The 14,677-nt window shown below is 41.1% G+C and overlaps 1 long non-coding RNA gene across 1 annotated transcript in view; it reads left to right on the forward strand.

Annotated features, from left to right (window-relative positions):
- The first annotated feature begins 13,064 nt into the window (after window positions 1-13,064).
- The window catches only part of LOC148223653 (uncharacterized), a 46,612-nt gene continuing 44,999 nt past the window's right edge, over window positions 13,065-14,677 (forward strand). The window contains exon 1 of the long non-coding RNA XR_015803899.1: window positions 13,065-13,287. This is a non-coding gene — a long non-coding RNA (uncharacterized LOC148223653). The remainder of the gene's footprint in view (window positions 13,288-14,677) is intronic.

Raw genomic sequence — 14,677 nt, forward strand, 5'->3', positions numbered from 1 at the left:
TTGCTTCTCTTTGAAAGTGTCTAAGAGGAATGTCCTTGTGTTAATAGCAAAAGCTTCCCTCTGCTTTGGAGCCCTGCCTTGTTCACTGCATGCCTGGCAGGTACATGGAGAGCAGGCAGTGTCCCATGGGGACACAGAGTGGTCCCCCAGCTATCTGCTGGTGTAGGGTACTCCTGCTTTTCTTGCCTTTAGTTCTGCTGAATGGAAAGCTCTAGAGAAATTTGGCTTATCACCTTTTTAAGGTGAAAACTTACTGGAGCACAGGGTCACCTATGCTGTGCATCAGAGTTGTACATCAGACTGGCTGTGTAATGTGTGCTTTCTGCTGTTGCTCAACTATTATTACATAATGAATTCAGTAGTGGAGGGTAAGGATATAAATGTTTAGTGAGAACCCGAGATCATTACCTGTGAGTAATTAGAGCATCTTTTCCTTTCTGCTGCTGTACTTTCTCTGCTGAGAGCTTGTGAAATGCACTCATATTAGCCATCAAAATATTTATTGACTTGAACAGCAAGAGATACTGGCTGTGTGTGCAGGTTCTCAAGGGTGTGGAGGAAGGACATGGTGTGGTGGGATGTGACAGCTTCTTCATTGTTGATTTTCAGTACTGAGCCGAAAACGAAAACTACTGCCTGGAAAGATGCTGAATGGAGACAGAGATCAATAGTCCAGTTAGCCCACAAAAAGTCCCCAAAATACAAATTCTCAGTTTACTTAATGGCAGAACAGCTGTTTGCTACTTGCATATATGACTTGCCTTCTTTTTTTTTTTCATATATTACATTATTATGCACTCAAGTTTAAGTGAGCTTTAGTAGTCACGGATACTCTCCAAAACAGGAATTCAACTCCATGATGTTTACTTCATGGACACCTTTAAAACTGAAAATAGGCTCCTAGCATATATAAGTAAAATTGATTGGGAGTGACTTTATTCTGGATGGGACCTTGAAAACCCTTTCCGTGTCCTGACCATCTCATTCTCATATGTGAAGAGGAGTCCCGTGTTGCTGGAGGTGGGTATCCCTGCTCATCCCTGCTGCAAATCACTGCTCCCCAGGGATTCTCCCCTGATGCCTTGACACATCTGTACTCTGACAGGCCTGCTGCTGCTTCTTCTGTCTGTACAAAACAACTGAAAAAACTCCTTGTTGCTAAGCTACCAACCTCTGCAAGATAAACTTTAACCAAAGGTTGCAACCTGCTCCTTAGCAAAGCTCTGGTTTTGAAACTCCATCACTCCAACACTCTCTTCCAGCTCCCTCTGAAAATATCTGTCACTGCCTGAACGAGCCTGTTCACTCCACTGGCAAGGCCACAGCTGGCTCCCTTTGGGGCTGCCTGCAGAGGATGGGCTGCAGAGCAGGCAGCATGGAGTGTTGATGGTGCACAGTGGTCACCTCCCTCTCTCCTGCCTCTCTTCTTGCTGCCTTTCACTCCCCTTGGAGGGGAGACACAAAAGGAAACTCCACTTTTCAGGACTGTTCCGTTTGTTTCAGGCCAAAATGTGTTTTTGACTGAACAATCACTTTCTGTGCAGACAGTGACAGCTCAATTGGTCCAAGGAGGGGGGTGGGAGGGGTGCTAAGGTTTTCTTTCACTTCTTGTAGTGTTAGACCATGTCAAATGAGACTGTTGAAACAACACTCGGTTTGTTTGTCTTGTGGCCTGTTCTAGGGTGTGAAATGTTAGGACAGCAGCAAAGTGTTTGCATCTCTCCACAGCTGGAGAACACCTCCCACACACCTTCTGCCCCTCTTCTCAATCAGTGGGGACCTGAAGAGCACCTTTCTCTTGACAAAAATTCCCCTGGGTGCCAGGTTTTTGATCTTGGACTCTCTCGAGTATCTAAACAGATCAAAGGCATACTTAAAGAGCTTGACTAAGCTCTCACCCTTACTTGGGATATAAAGTTGATTGAAGTAGGATGCTCAAGTTTCAGGTTATGCCTGATACTGCTTTTTCACTTGATTCTTCCTTTCTATGTGTCATTTCCTGAATGCTATTACTTCATTATCATCTTGATTGAATGGCAAATATAAACCAGTGCAGCTGGTAAACTTGAGAGCAGGGGAGGGAATCTATAACTCTGCAGTTATAAGAAGCATAGAATGCTTCCGTATTTGCTCTCTCTTCCCCAAAAAACAAAAACTATTCTCTTTTTGCCCAATGTCTGCATTACAACTTCAGTTTTTATGTCCTTTTCCTAGAAAAGACATTCCTGGTTTGGAACCAAGACCTACTTTACCATGGATTGTTTGGGTTTTTTTAATTCCCATTACTAATTTTTTTTTGAGGTTCTAGGCATCATCAGAGGCTGACGAAAATCTCTAAGAGATCAGTCCTCCCACTATTTAAGATCTTCTCCAGAAAAGTCTTTCTGTCTATCACTTCAATGAGAGAGAATTGATCTTGCTTCTGCTCTAACTCCTGGAGACAGTATAGAGAAGATTGAACACAAACTTTTAAGAGAGCTCACAATCCTACACCCTGTCCTACATGAACTATTGAATCTGAAGATGCTTTGAGGAACATGTATTTTCAGTAGGCCAGTCTGAATAAGACAGACAATACTAGTAAAACTTCAAGTGTAATAAGAGAACAGCATGACCAGATTTTCTCCACTGACCACATTTACTTACCTTAAACCTCAAAGTGGATGTGTAAGGATCTATGGTCTAGAGGGAGCCAACCAGGCTGGGTCTGAGGCAAAGAAGGCCCCGACACTCAGCAGTTGTGTTAGAAGGTGCACATGTGACTTGGATCTTTCAAATCTAGTAAATATGCTATAGATTATGGTAAGGACTTCTCCAGTCAAAAGCTGGCTGCTCCTTATAATTAGCCAGGTAAGCACTGAAGCTCTGTGAGAGACAGCTGGGGTTAAAAAAAAAAAAGGTAATAATCTTATATGTTAATTACTTTTATCATCAATTCTTGCCTGTTCAAATCTTTTCTTCTATGTCTCTATGTCCCCTCCAGAAGATCATAAAGCCATTTAGATTGTACAGTACCTGTAAATATCTGGTATATCATTTCACTGAGAAAAATAATGAATATTAGTATCTCTGTAGAAAGACTGTAGTGTATTTTAGCTCAGTATAATGGAAAGCCATAGACAGATATAAAATCCCTACTTTCTTTCGGAATTTCTGTATATTCATAAAATTTTTGAATTTTCAAAGTTCTTCTTCTTCTACTACTACTACTACTACTACTGTTGTATTATGTATTGAGACATGACTAATTGGTGAAGAAAGTGGTTTGGAGCCAAAAGAAGCCAAACTACTGTGCTTTCGTGTTCAGTAAAGGGAAGGAGTAAGAGGTTCTAAGGGTTTCCCTCAACTTGAAAAATGAAAGCAGAGCTTAACTATGCATTGTAAAAGCCACACTCTGAGACACTGGAGTTCTGCCCAGAGGGGACTGTCTAATTTTCTGAAAATTAATATTGTGAGTGTTCTTGCAGGAGGATGCTGATGAGATGGGTACTTGAACCCCTAGAAAGTTTTGATGGCCTTGTAAAAAGTTGCTTCTTTATTGACTTACAGTTTAAGTAAAGTCAACAGATCCATTCCTGGAAAGGTGTGAGAAGAGTGGCAAATATTTCCAGTATTTATGCCTTCATTGTTTGTTGTGATATTTGGTTGGTCAATGCTCCCCTTACATAAAGGAAAGCAACCTCACCAGCGGCACTGGCACACGTGTGAGGTATTTTTTTATTAAACAATTCTGTGCATAACCCACTAATAAATTAAATAACCCATGTTCCTTTTCTGTCAGTTTTTGGAAGTTAGAGTAGTATTCAAAGTCTGAAAGGCCTGGAGAGAAATCAGAGCTCTGAAGGAAGGGGAAGGTCAGATGTCAGCACTAGAAATGGGATGTATGCTTTCATTTTTAGACAGGTAATTATGGCCAGGTAGCTGGGATAGAACTAGAAGAACATGAAGTGTACTGTATACTCATGCTACTCAATGTTACATCTTTGCAGATATTTTTTTTCTTTTTTCAGTTGTTAGCATAATTTTGAAAAATGACAGAGGATTTGGGATCTGTCCCATTTTGGTCAGCTAACTTGGCATAACGTAGAGGAGTCTAAATATAGCTGTAGGAGATATTGCTCATTAGGCAACTGAAACCACTAGACAAGATAAAAATATGTCAAATGCTCTGTAGATTTAATTTCAGATTGAGCTAGTCTCCTTGTATAGAAACTCCACTTCTGTGGTAGTTGCTTTTATTTACTTCCTACAACACAACAATTGATTTTATCTTAATGTTTTGTATGTGCTCAAGTATTAGTAAATTTTCCAATTTTACCAATGTCCCATGGTAGTGGCTTGTAAGTTTTTCATGTCCAGAATTAAAACATTTATTTGGCTCTTCAAATGGTGCTGGTTTGTAGCTGATGCACATCAGTGGAGCTGTGCCAGCTTCCTCCAGCTGAGACTTTGGCCCTTCAGTGCTGGCCTTTTTGCAGTTCTCTTATCACGATCCTGTTTGAACCATCCAGACATACAGCACAAACTCTGTTAATGCAGAAAAGCAGTACTGGGAAATACAGAAAAAGAAGTATAAAAACCTCCGTGATTTAATCCAAACCTTACAAAGGCGTTGTTTCTTTGAGCACTTTCTTTGAAAAGACTACCATTTCAAACAAAACAGAAGGAAATTAGTAGGAAGTGATTATGGAGACAGGAAATCTGAAAGCCATGAAACTGTAAATAAAGTGTTATTTGTACTACTGTACTTGGTGCCCTGCTTTGCATTCCCAGCACGAAATGTTAGACAAGGCTTTAGCACTAGAGCAGGGACCAAGTTATTTGGATGTTAAAAATACTCAAAAAAGCAGCAAAAGAATTAAAAAGGTTCCAACCATATATTTCATATGACTTAAACTAGAACGTGTTTTGGACAATTATTTGTATGTAATTCTTCTGGACAGATTTTTATCTGAAACTTGAAGCCTCGCAGCCAGTCTCCATCATAATTTGTTCCTCTCAGCAAAGGATGTGACTTGTTTAGACATCAAACACGTATCAAGTGGCTCAGTGTTAGTATTCTGAAGCATCAGCTCTAAGGCAGGCGCCAGTGCTAACATCATTACACAACTCATGTGGCACTATGATAATACAGTTCAGCACTGCCTGCATTTATTGTTTATCAGACTGCTAAAGCTCATCTTTTCCATCTGTCAGCATTATCTTACGTGATCCATTAATACAGCTAAGAGAGATGCATTACGCTACGCACTTGCATATCTGTTAATGACCCACCTTAACCTATAGTAACAACAATGAGTGAATGAACACGGATTTTAATTGCTTCCATTATGATGTGTTTGCTTTGGGAGTGGTTACTGTCATAGGAAAAGTTAACCAGCAAAGTTATCCCTGCATCTTTAGTTGTTTGTATATGTGCATTCAGAAAATATCCCTTTCCTCTCCCTTCCTCAGCTGCCATGTTTTGTGTTTTCTGCTGTAGTTTCAAAATTATTGGCTCAAAGGGATAATAAAGCAAAGCACTTGAGCAAGACAGCACATACAACTCCAGTATGGTCTGAGGAAATGCTCTCAAGCACCTGAACTTTACAGGAGTGTAGAGCATGTGTTTTCATGTTGTGAGAGTCTTCTGAGTCATGTGGACAGGAACTAGTCCCTGAAAGGCAGAAGGTTGACAGAACCAATACCTAAGGGCTGCCTGTTGCTTCCCATTTCGCTTCAAGCAGAAATGATGTCCTGAAACTGCCATAAGACTTCTGATCCTCAGTGGTTTTTCATGTCAAGAGAACCTGGGGGTAAAATTTGTACCTGGAGGTAGAAGGGACATCCGTTTGGAGGAAGCTTCAAGGAGTCTGGTGGTGAGACCTTCAGTATACTTAGTCTGGCACATCCTCATATGACAAGGAAATGTAGAAGACACCAGCATTATGGTTATTGCTGGTAAGCTTGCTTGCTGCAAGCTTTTAGCCAGGGCAGCAAGGATATGAACAGACAGAATTGGACAGAGCAGACTAAAAGTCAGCTCATGTCAGGAGAGTTAAAATGCAGCTGGTGGCTCACTCAGCCAGTATTACTGCTGGTACAATTTCAATGGCTACAGAAGCAGTTTGCACCAGATATTATCAGTCTTTTTTTAAAACGTGGACACAAAGCAAGGCAAATATGAGGTGGCTGAGTCCTACCTGCAAGTCATCACCATTCTGATGCCTTAAAATCAGCAAACAACTCCTTTGCAAAGGGAGGGGGAAATGATACAGGAAAAGAATTGAATGAAAATACTATACTTACTTTCCTGTGGTACAGTAAGAGTGTGTTGCATAACATAGAGACAAAAATATTTGTGGTGGTCTTCTTTATTGATTTAGAGGATGTTCTTAAATTGTCTTCAGTGTCTACTTGTGTATGGCAGTAACTAAACTACAGCTGTAATTTTTCGTGGCCTCCTTCAACTTTCTTACCCTAAAGCATTTTTCCCCTCACCAATCTGGTGTCCTTGTCAACTTCTTTGGAGAAAGCATTAATATTTGGGGGTGATTGTTTTGCTGGCTGTGCTAATCGGGTTTGTCTCTGCTTCCATCAAGGCTTTTCATCCAGCCTTCCCCCCTTCCCCCTGCTTCCCTCCCTTCCAAGCAAGGCAGCAATCTGTTCTTTTTAAACCCTTCATCATCTTTGCTCTCTCCATCTCAGTTTCCCCAGATTTTAGAGATTGTTGACTATTATGTAACAGATGGCCTGACAGACCTCCGACTCTTTGCGGTGATGGCTAGCTTGGCGCAGAAAATAGCAGCACTGGAGTAAGCATTCAGCAGCATAGACGCTCATGAATTTTAACTCCTCAGTGACAAAGGAATTCAAGGGGGTAAGAGCCAATCTATCAGTAGCCAAAGTAATTAGAAGACTTAGATGGCTCTCTAGTGCAGAGTATCCCTTCTCTGCTATAGGCTGTTCATAGTAGATTAGGATAGTCTATGTCCCATTGATCTCTAAACCATAACTATGCTTCAAAACAATGGGACAGCTTAATCCAGAAATTGAGACATTCAAGAAAGCATCAGTGAGGGCTGTTCTTTTGGCTTGTAATGAAATGTACTTCTCAGCATCAAACTGGGACAATGTATATTGAGCAAAGTTATACTTTGATTTTTGTTTCTATCACATTCCTGGTGAGCAGGCGAAATCACTTGCACTAAATGACCAATATTCTGTCTTTAAACATTTAATACTTGGGGAATTAGTTTTCTTGCCCTCTTTACATCTTCTGTTTTCTTTGTTCTTTGTCGTCCTTGCTTATGTATGTATATTGAAAGAGTTCTTGTAAGTGACAAGAGTTTTGGCACCCTCATATAGCTTTCTGTCATTTCTAGGAAGTTTCTGAATATATCATTCCCTTTCCCAGAAGTCTAGCTGCTTGCCTTTCAGAAACATTTCTGTGTCTGACCAGTCAATGGAAGCTTTTTCTTAAAGTAGGGGAAATGGGGAGAAAAGACAATCAGTTCAGAAAGAACTTCTTTCAAACTCTTTCTTGAAATAGCATCTTCAAAGCAAATCAGTCAGGTATTCAAACCAGAGCTGGTTTATAGTATTTTAAAGATTAGACTAAATAAAAATAACTGGATTAAGTTCTTTCAGAGGCACAAAAGTACTCTACAGAAGTAGGAATGAGGTCAAATTACCCTCCATGGAACTGAAAATAAAGGTAGTCTGTTGTGACTTTGCTGTATCTCTATGTCGCTCTGCATAAATCTGGCAGTGTATGGCTGAGGTAGGTGATGTGTGTCTCTCACAACAGGGTTACCAGCACCACTGGGGCACGTCCAGAGGTGCTGTGTTCTCACACCCATGCTCACAGCAGGGACTCCAGGACTTCTTTTACCCAGAAATATTTGATTTACCTTGAATAACCTTAATTTTCAGTAGGAACCTTACCATCTTCAGCAGAGGGGAAAATCCAGGAGTGGTAAATCAACAAATATCTCCCCTTTCCTCTCTTAGATGTGCTCTTAAACCTCTACAGATGAGGAATAGGCTTTCTTTACATGCTCCTGTAGTTTAGGAATACTTTTCCCATTGGAAGTGAATAGTGGAAAAGTTTAGTTGCAGCCCGCAAAGACTGCAAAGAGTAGTTATGTTATATATGTTATATACGTTATATATATCACTCAGCAAAATGTGTGCTCAGCCACAGTTTGCATTGGATCCTAATCCAGAGCTAGTCCACAGACCCAAACATTTGTAAATGGTGTAGACTATTCTGTAGGGACAAAATTCTCTTTGAAGGTTTTGATTATCTCTTTTCCACTGCCTCTACCTATATGCCGATGCACACATGCAGACACATCCCCCTTCCCTCAGCACATGTCCAACCTCAAATAAGTGCTGCAATACAGGGAGACCCAAGAGACCTTCCACTGCACCTTTGGGACACAAAAGATCACCCCTCCCCATGCCAAATCTCTGTACAAGTATTGGGTTTCCCAAAGATGGTGTATTGAGGAGAGGAGGCATATAGAGGTCAGCCAGAGGCTCCAAGCTCAGCAAGAGGTAACGATCTGCCTAAATTATATGAGCTCTAGTAATGTCATTTAGCAGCAATAAGTCTCTGTTTTAATTAGAGTCACACTGTCCCAAATGGCCATTTTAATAAGGTTTAGAGATTCTGGACAACAATATCTGATCAGCAAAGTCTTCATTTTATGAAACTGCTTAGAATGAGATGAGCAAATGATATCATTGTTGTAAAACTGGCTTCTCCATCTCTGCCTATTGTTTATCCAAGTGGCACAGCTAAGAAATAACTCCCCCAAAAAGAGCACCAGCATCCAGTCTTGGGCAAAAAGAAACCTTGGAAATGTTCCAGCTGGTTGGAGATACCAAGTGACATGAACCCCAATGTTGCAAGCACAGGGGAACGTGGCTGTAGCAAGAGCATTGGTCTCTCATGTTCATGCCTGAGGTCCCTCCTTCAGCAGCAGGAACAAGGATGGCTGTGATTTGAGGGGCCAGGATCCAGGAGGTCAGGAGCTCTGTGCCCACCATGGGGCAGATGCTGAGCTCTCCTCTGGTGAGGTCTCTTAGATTCAAAATTGAGAGTAGTGGTACTTAGTTCTTTAGGAAGGTGTCAGCTGGGATCTGTGAGATGCTTGAGAGGAAAGGCCCTAAAATCCAACTGAGATAAGCTTATGATTAAAACCTGCAGTGTTACTACCCTTAATGGGTCCATCCTGCATCTCAAGTGAAATATTTGGCATCTTTAAATCATAACCAGAAACAGCTGACTTCTGTCTCCAACTTTTCTATGCAAGTATTTATCATGGAATTTTGTACCTTTTGTTGTTGGTGGATTTTTCCTTGCAATAATGCCTCCAAAAACCTTTTCATGTATTGCTTGAACTTTATTAGTTTGGGGAACTTTTCTTAATGCTAATACTGGGCAGCTCACTGAGAAACACAGTAAGGTAGAACTCTCCTGCTGAAATCATATCAGTCATCCCAGGATTTCTTTGACAGTACCCATGATTTTCTGCTTTATTTTTTCCTGGGCTGATGTTTACACAGCCATGTAACAGCAATAATGATAATAATTTTAAGAAAACTTTTTGCATTATTTATTGTTGACTTTGTCTTGTTTAGACAAACAAGTTTCTGAACTTTAGTCAAGTAAACTTGATAGAAACTAGACTTGATAGAACTAGATAGAAATAGCTGGCATCTAAAATCAATAAAAGACAAGTGCAGTGCAATTCATGACTTCTTTGTGAGTCAAATGTTCCAGCCCCAAAATAAACATCTGCAAAAAAAAAGGTCATTTTAATGGGCGTCACATGTGAAAACTACCTGAGGGCAAATAAATGTGGGGATCACGTTCTTATCAACTCTTTCTGTTAATAATAGCCCGGTCACTGGGGACAGTCTGTTAGTGTTGGCCCACCGGGTCAGATAAACAATCCCGAGTCTCTCCCTCTCTTCCCCCGCTGTGACCTGGCCCATCTGCTGCTCTCTGGCCATATGGTACAGAACTATGTGGGACTGGAGACATTATAGTTTTATGCATCTCAATGCTCCTCGCTTTCATTGAAGTTTTGCTGACATGACATTCCTTTGAATATTCCTTGACAAAAGTGGGGTTTGTTTTGGTTTTGGTTTTCATCTCAGAGTATAAATGAACACCAAAGTTTAAATCAACAGACAAGATTTGTAACAGATATATCAGGTACATAGGAAGGTCAGCTACATATTTCCTCCCAGCTTACCTTAAATGAAATGTTATTTTTCCCGATCTTAACAACTAAAAGAGAGTCCAGCATATGCAAAAGAGCATCAGTTTGTTTGTTTTTGTCGTAAATAAGCTCGGTCTAACAGACTGCTTGAGTACCAGGGAGGAAGCACAGTCTGACCTGAAAGCTTTAAGACTTTAGAAAAAATGAAGAAATTAAACCCACTGGGACAAACTATGCCTAGATCAGACATCCCTCTCCTTCTCCAGATGAGGCAAGGGGGTTTCTGGGATGCTGCAGTTCTCTGCCTTGCTCTTGCTGAGGTCTCAACCCCAACCACTGCTCATGGGACCTGTCAGCCATGCTCTGCCAATGCTGGCCCTCAGAGATCTTCATCTGGCCAGCACACCACGGCCTCAGAGCCTCCCTGAAGGAGCCATCCCATTTTCCAGTCGGTCACTGTGTATGGAGAACACACAGGTATAACCTCCACTGAGGGCATGTTGCAAATGTCCAATTAGGCCTAATGAGAGCTCAGCCCAGGCATCAAAGGAGGGAGAGACAATAGCAAATGCACAATACTCCTCCTCAATGATCCCTTTACCACGAGGAGGATGTAATTATTGTGTGGGTTTTAACATAATAAAGCCTATATGTTCATCCTGCACCCAGCATCCTGGGGCCCCTCTCTGCTGGGACCTTGGGACATTGCAGCCACCACATGCATGACAGAGGCCTGAACTAGAAAAGTAAGATGGGGATTATTGTACAAATATTACTACAACAAGCTGATTTACAAATTTTCTGAGGCAAGTACTTGATGGCATAGTTGTCTCTCAGTTTCTGTAAAACTTTAAATAGAAATAAACCCCCAAACAGTCAAATCCGTATCTATGCCACTCCCTCCCCTTGTGTTTCTCACAGTCCCCTCATGTTTTCACCTCCTTTGTTTAAAGTCCCACAGAATATGTCATGTAAAGCTCCAGAGAATTATAAAATCAGTGTCTTCAGAAGAATGCAAGGTTTTAAGCTCTGTTTTCACTTTGTCAATCAATCCTGTTATTTCACAGTTCTAGGGAGGTGTCTAAAATTTGTTCATTAAAAGAAATAAAAACATTATGACAGGCCCTACAAATCTAGAGATTTACTCTCTGAGGCTATATTTAATGCCTAGAAGTCAGAAATTAAAGAACAAATTTTCTTGGAACATCTGAAAATTCAGATGTGATTGAGAGTCTCAGTGCTGGAATTTGATGTAGATAGGCTGCCTTTCCTGCCAGACAAAGAGCCCGACCACCTGCTGCCTCTGTAAAATAGACCTCCAACCTCATGATGTCAGAGTGAGTTTTGGCATGTCCTGGCCCAGCATTTAATGGATCAAAATGTGTAAGTCCATCACTCTGCTGCTGAGTCTGTATGTGCTCTAAGGATGCTAGCAGCACTGTGGAGGGAGAAAGGGGAAATGAAGAAGGAGGAAGGGAGGCAGCCTCATCCTCCTCTCCACTCATCCTGTTGATCAGTGAAGCAAGACTCCCACTACCTGAAAAATAATACTATTCTTTGCATTAAGATCTTTCTGAATCCTCTTTAGCTGGGAAAATTTTACACTTAGAAATCAGGGTTTAGAACTTACTAAGCAGAATGTCATTTCACTAGTTGTTTTGCACCTCAGTAGTGATTGTAGAGCAATGCTTGCTGCCCTGCTGCTAAAGGGAGAACCATATTCCTGCCACAATCCCAGGCTTGACTACCATTTACCTCCTTTCCCTTTGGAGAAACTGATACTCTGGATCTAGATTGCAACTGATACTCTGGATCTAGATTGCATGTTCTGGGGAAAGCTTTCACAGCCTAATTTGCAAAGGAAAAGAACAACCACACCCCTCGCCCCCCCACCACCAAACTTCCATGACAAAAATGAAAAGCAAATAAGAATGTGATACATTTCTTGGATGATATGATAGTATTTACCATTTACAATGACACTGTTATTTCCATTAAACAGCCTATTCCTTTCAAAAGAGGTGAGGAGGGAAGAGATGAAAGAAAAAGATAGTTTACTTGGCAGTTGCATTCAGTGCTGCCTCAGAAATCCTCTGGACCAGGGACTTCTTGTATTAAGGGCTGTAAGGAGATGTTTTAAGATTCATAGAATGTACTGATGTTATACTGTGTCCATCATATCAGAGAATTTCATATGAAATAGGAATTATTGTAAATTGAGTTGCTCAACAATCTGCACCAATCTTGTCATAGCCATGATCTACCTCCCTCTGTACAGCATCTCTGTCAAAATGTGCAAATAGAGTTATAAAAAATTACAGAATAATGTGCTACTAAGAGTTTATGTAATCTTATGTTTCAATCAAGAAACTTATTCTTAGTTTGCAGTATGACATGTGTACGTGTGTTCCTACATAAGCTATTGTGGAACTGAAGTGGCTATTGCAGTATATTTTTCACAGTTTAAGAAGACATTCTAACAAAACCCACAATGCCAAATGAAAATAAAATTGCTGAATACTGATCTTCACTATTCTAATCACAAGCACGTGGATTGTCTCACCACTTCTCTCCCTGGTGGGAGAACTTTCACAAGTTCCCTGGGCCTGTAAGCCTTTAAGAGCCATACTGTGTATTTTTGAACCAATTTATACTATACTGTATCCTATACTGTGTATAGCCTTTAATAATCTTCAGTGAACAGGATTTCTTGTAGGAAATCAGACTTGTGTGAATCCAATATCCTAATGTAAGAAGGGACTATATATGTTGTTTCACTGAATGATGCAGCCAGCCCAGGAACTGCTGATTAGGATATAATGTGCTCCTGGGGAAAGGCTCTTCCCAAACCCATGGAAGTGGATGATGCCCTCAAGCTAGAGTGCATGTCTCATTCTGACTTTTTGCTTCTAATGCTCAATAGTTTGAGTCTGTGTTCTCTTCCCAGATTAGTATTGAGTGACCAATTGAACAAACCAATCGAAAAATTGAGCAAGGTTGGAGTGAAGTTGGATTAATAGATCATGTTAAGTACTGTGGAGAGAAGCTGATGAAGGAGCACGGAAAATGGGTGAGTGGTAGTTTCCTTATGGATTCATTTACAAACATGTTAATAGAAGAGTGATTCTTTTTGCTGTTCTCTTTTCCATTTTCTAATGTGAACTTTTCTGCACAAAATCTATTCTTAACACAGGTTTATTTTCATCCTTACATATAAAAAATCTCTATTACTACCTCAATATACACAGTCAGGATTTCTTATGGTTTGTGAACATAGGAAAGAAACCAAAATCGACTTGACACCTGTCAAGTACAGTACAAAGACTGAGATGGGGTCTGAACTTGAACTTGTGCAAAGCTGAGTAATACTAGACTGTTATCTCGTCATTAAGAATTGCTTTGAGTCCCTATCTGTTCAGCAACTCTAATTAATGATCATTTAACTGTACTGTCAGCCCTGTTTAAATCTGAGTGTTGCCAGTTGCTTCCTTCATGCGGGCAGCCAATAGGTGCTGGGGGAGTCGTTCATGCATAGCATTGTCCCAGTGGCTCTGGGCCTATAGCATCCCAGTTTAATAGGGCATTCAGGGCTCATTAGCGAGGAAACACATCAGGAGTGACCGCTCCACTGCCACACGTTGCAACTAATAGCCTCGCCGAACAGAATCGTTTCTGTTTCTGCTCACTTGTTTTTGAATCCTTTCAATGTCAACAAGTGGTCATGTCGGCAGGAGCCCGCCATTCTCCCCAACAGTTTTATCCGTTGCTCTCCTGAGCCAGACTTGTGTCCTCCTCCATTGTTCCAGCCACAATGGAGCCTGAGCAATCACAAAGGCTTCACAGCCATTCATCATCAGCTCACGAATTCTGGGGTTGAGATTACCCGCCAAACTTTTGGGCCATCGTTTTGGCATGATGTGTGAATGCCCATGAAATACAAATAGTTTCTGAAGTTTACACTTTTGTTGCAAATGCATAGGATGGCAGTGGGGGGCTGTGGTGAGGGGACTGGATGGAGGGAAAGAAGAGGAAATAAAATCCAGTGTTGCTCTGGCTAAAAATAGACAAGATCCTGTGGAGGCAAGATAAGAGACAATGAGATTTCTGCTGGAACGAGAGGTGTTGAAAGGAGCAACTAGGGAAATGGAGGTGTGTCCAAAAAAAGTATGATCCCACTTTTGGCTCACAGATTTGGAAACAATCCCTTGGCTTTGGCAAGGAGGCACAGACAGCTCTTGTGTTGCTGGGATCCAGGAAATACAGGGAGAGGGTGCCTCTGGGTGAGTTCCCCTCCTTCCATTCATGAGGATAACCAGCATTTTTCCTGGTTACTGGAAACACGACAGGCAAAACTCTCCCTGGAAGCACACACCTGCTGCTTGTTATTTGTATTAGGTTAGCATTTAGCCCTTGTTGAGCTAAATGGAGAATGAATGAATGTTTCACACCTGGAAACATGA

Source organism: Sturnus vulgaris, chromosome 5 (genome assembly GCF_052056855.1).
Source record: "Sturnus vulgaris isolate bStuVul1 chromosome 5, bStuVul1.hap1, whole genome shotgun sequence".
In the NCBI taxonomy this organism is placed as follows: domain Eukaryota; kingdom Metazoa; phylum Chordata; class Aves; order Passeriformes; family Sturnidae; genus Sturnus; species Sturnus vulgaris.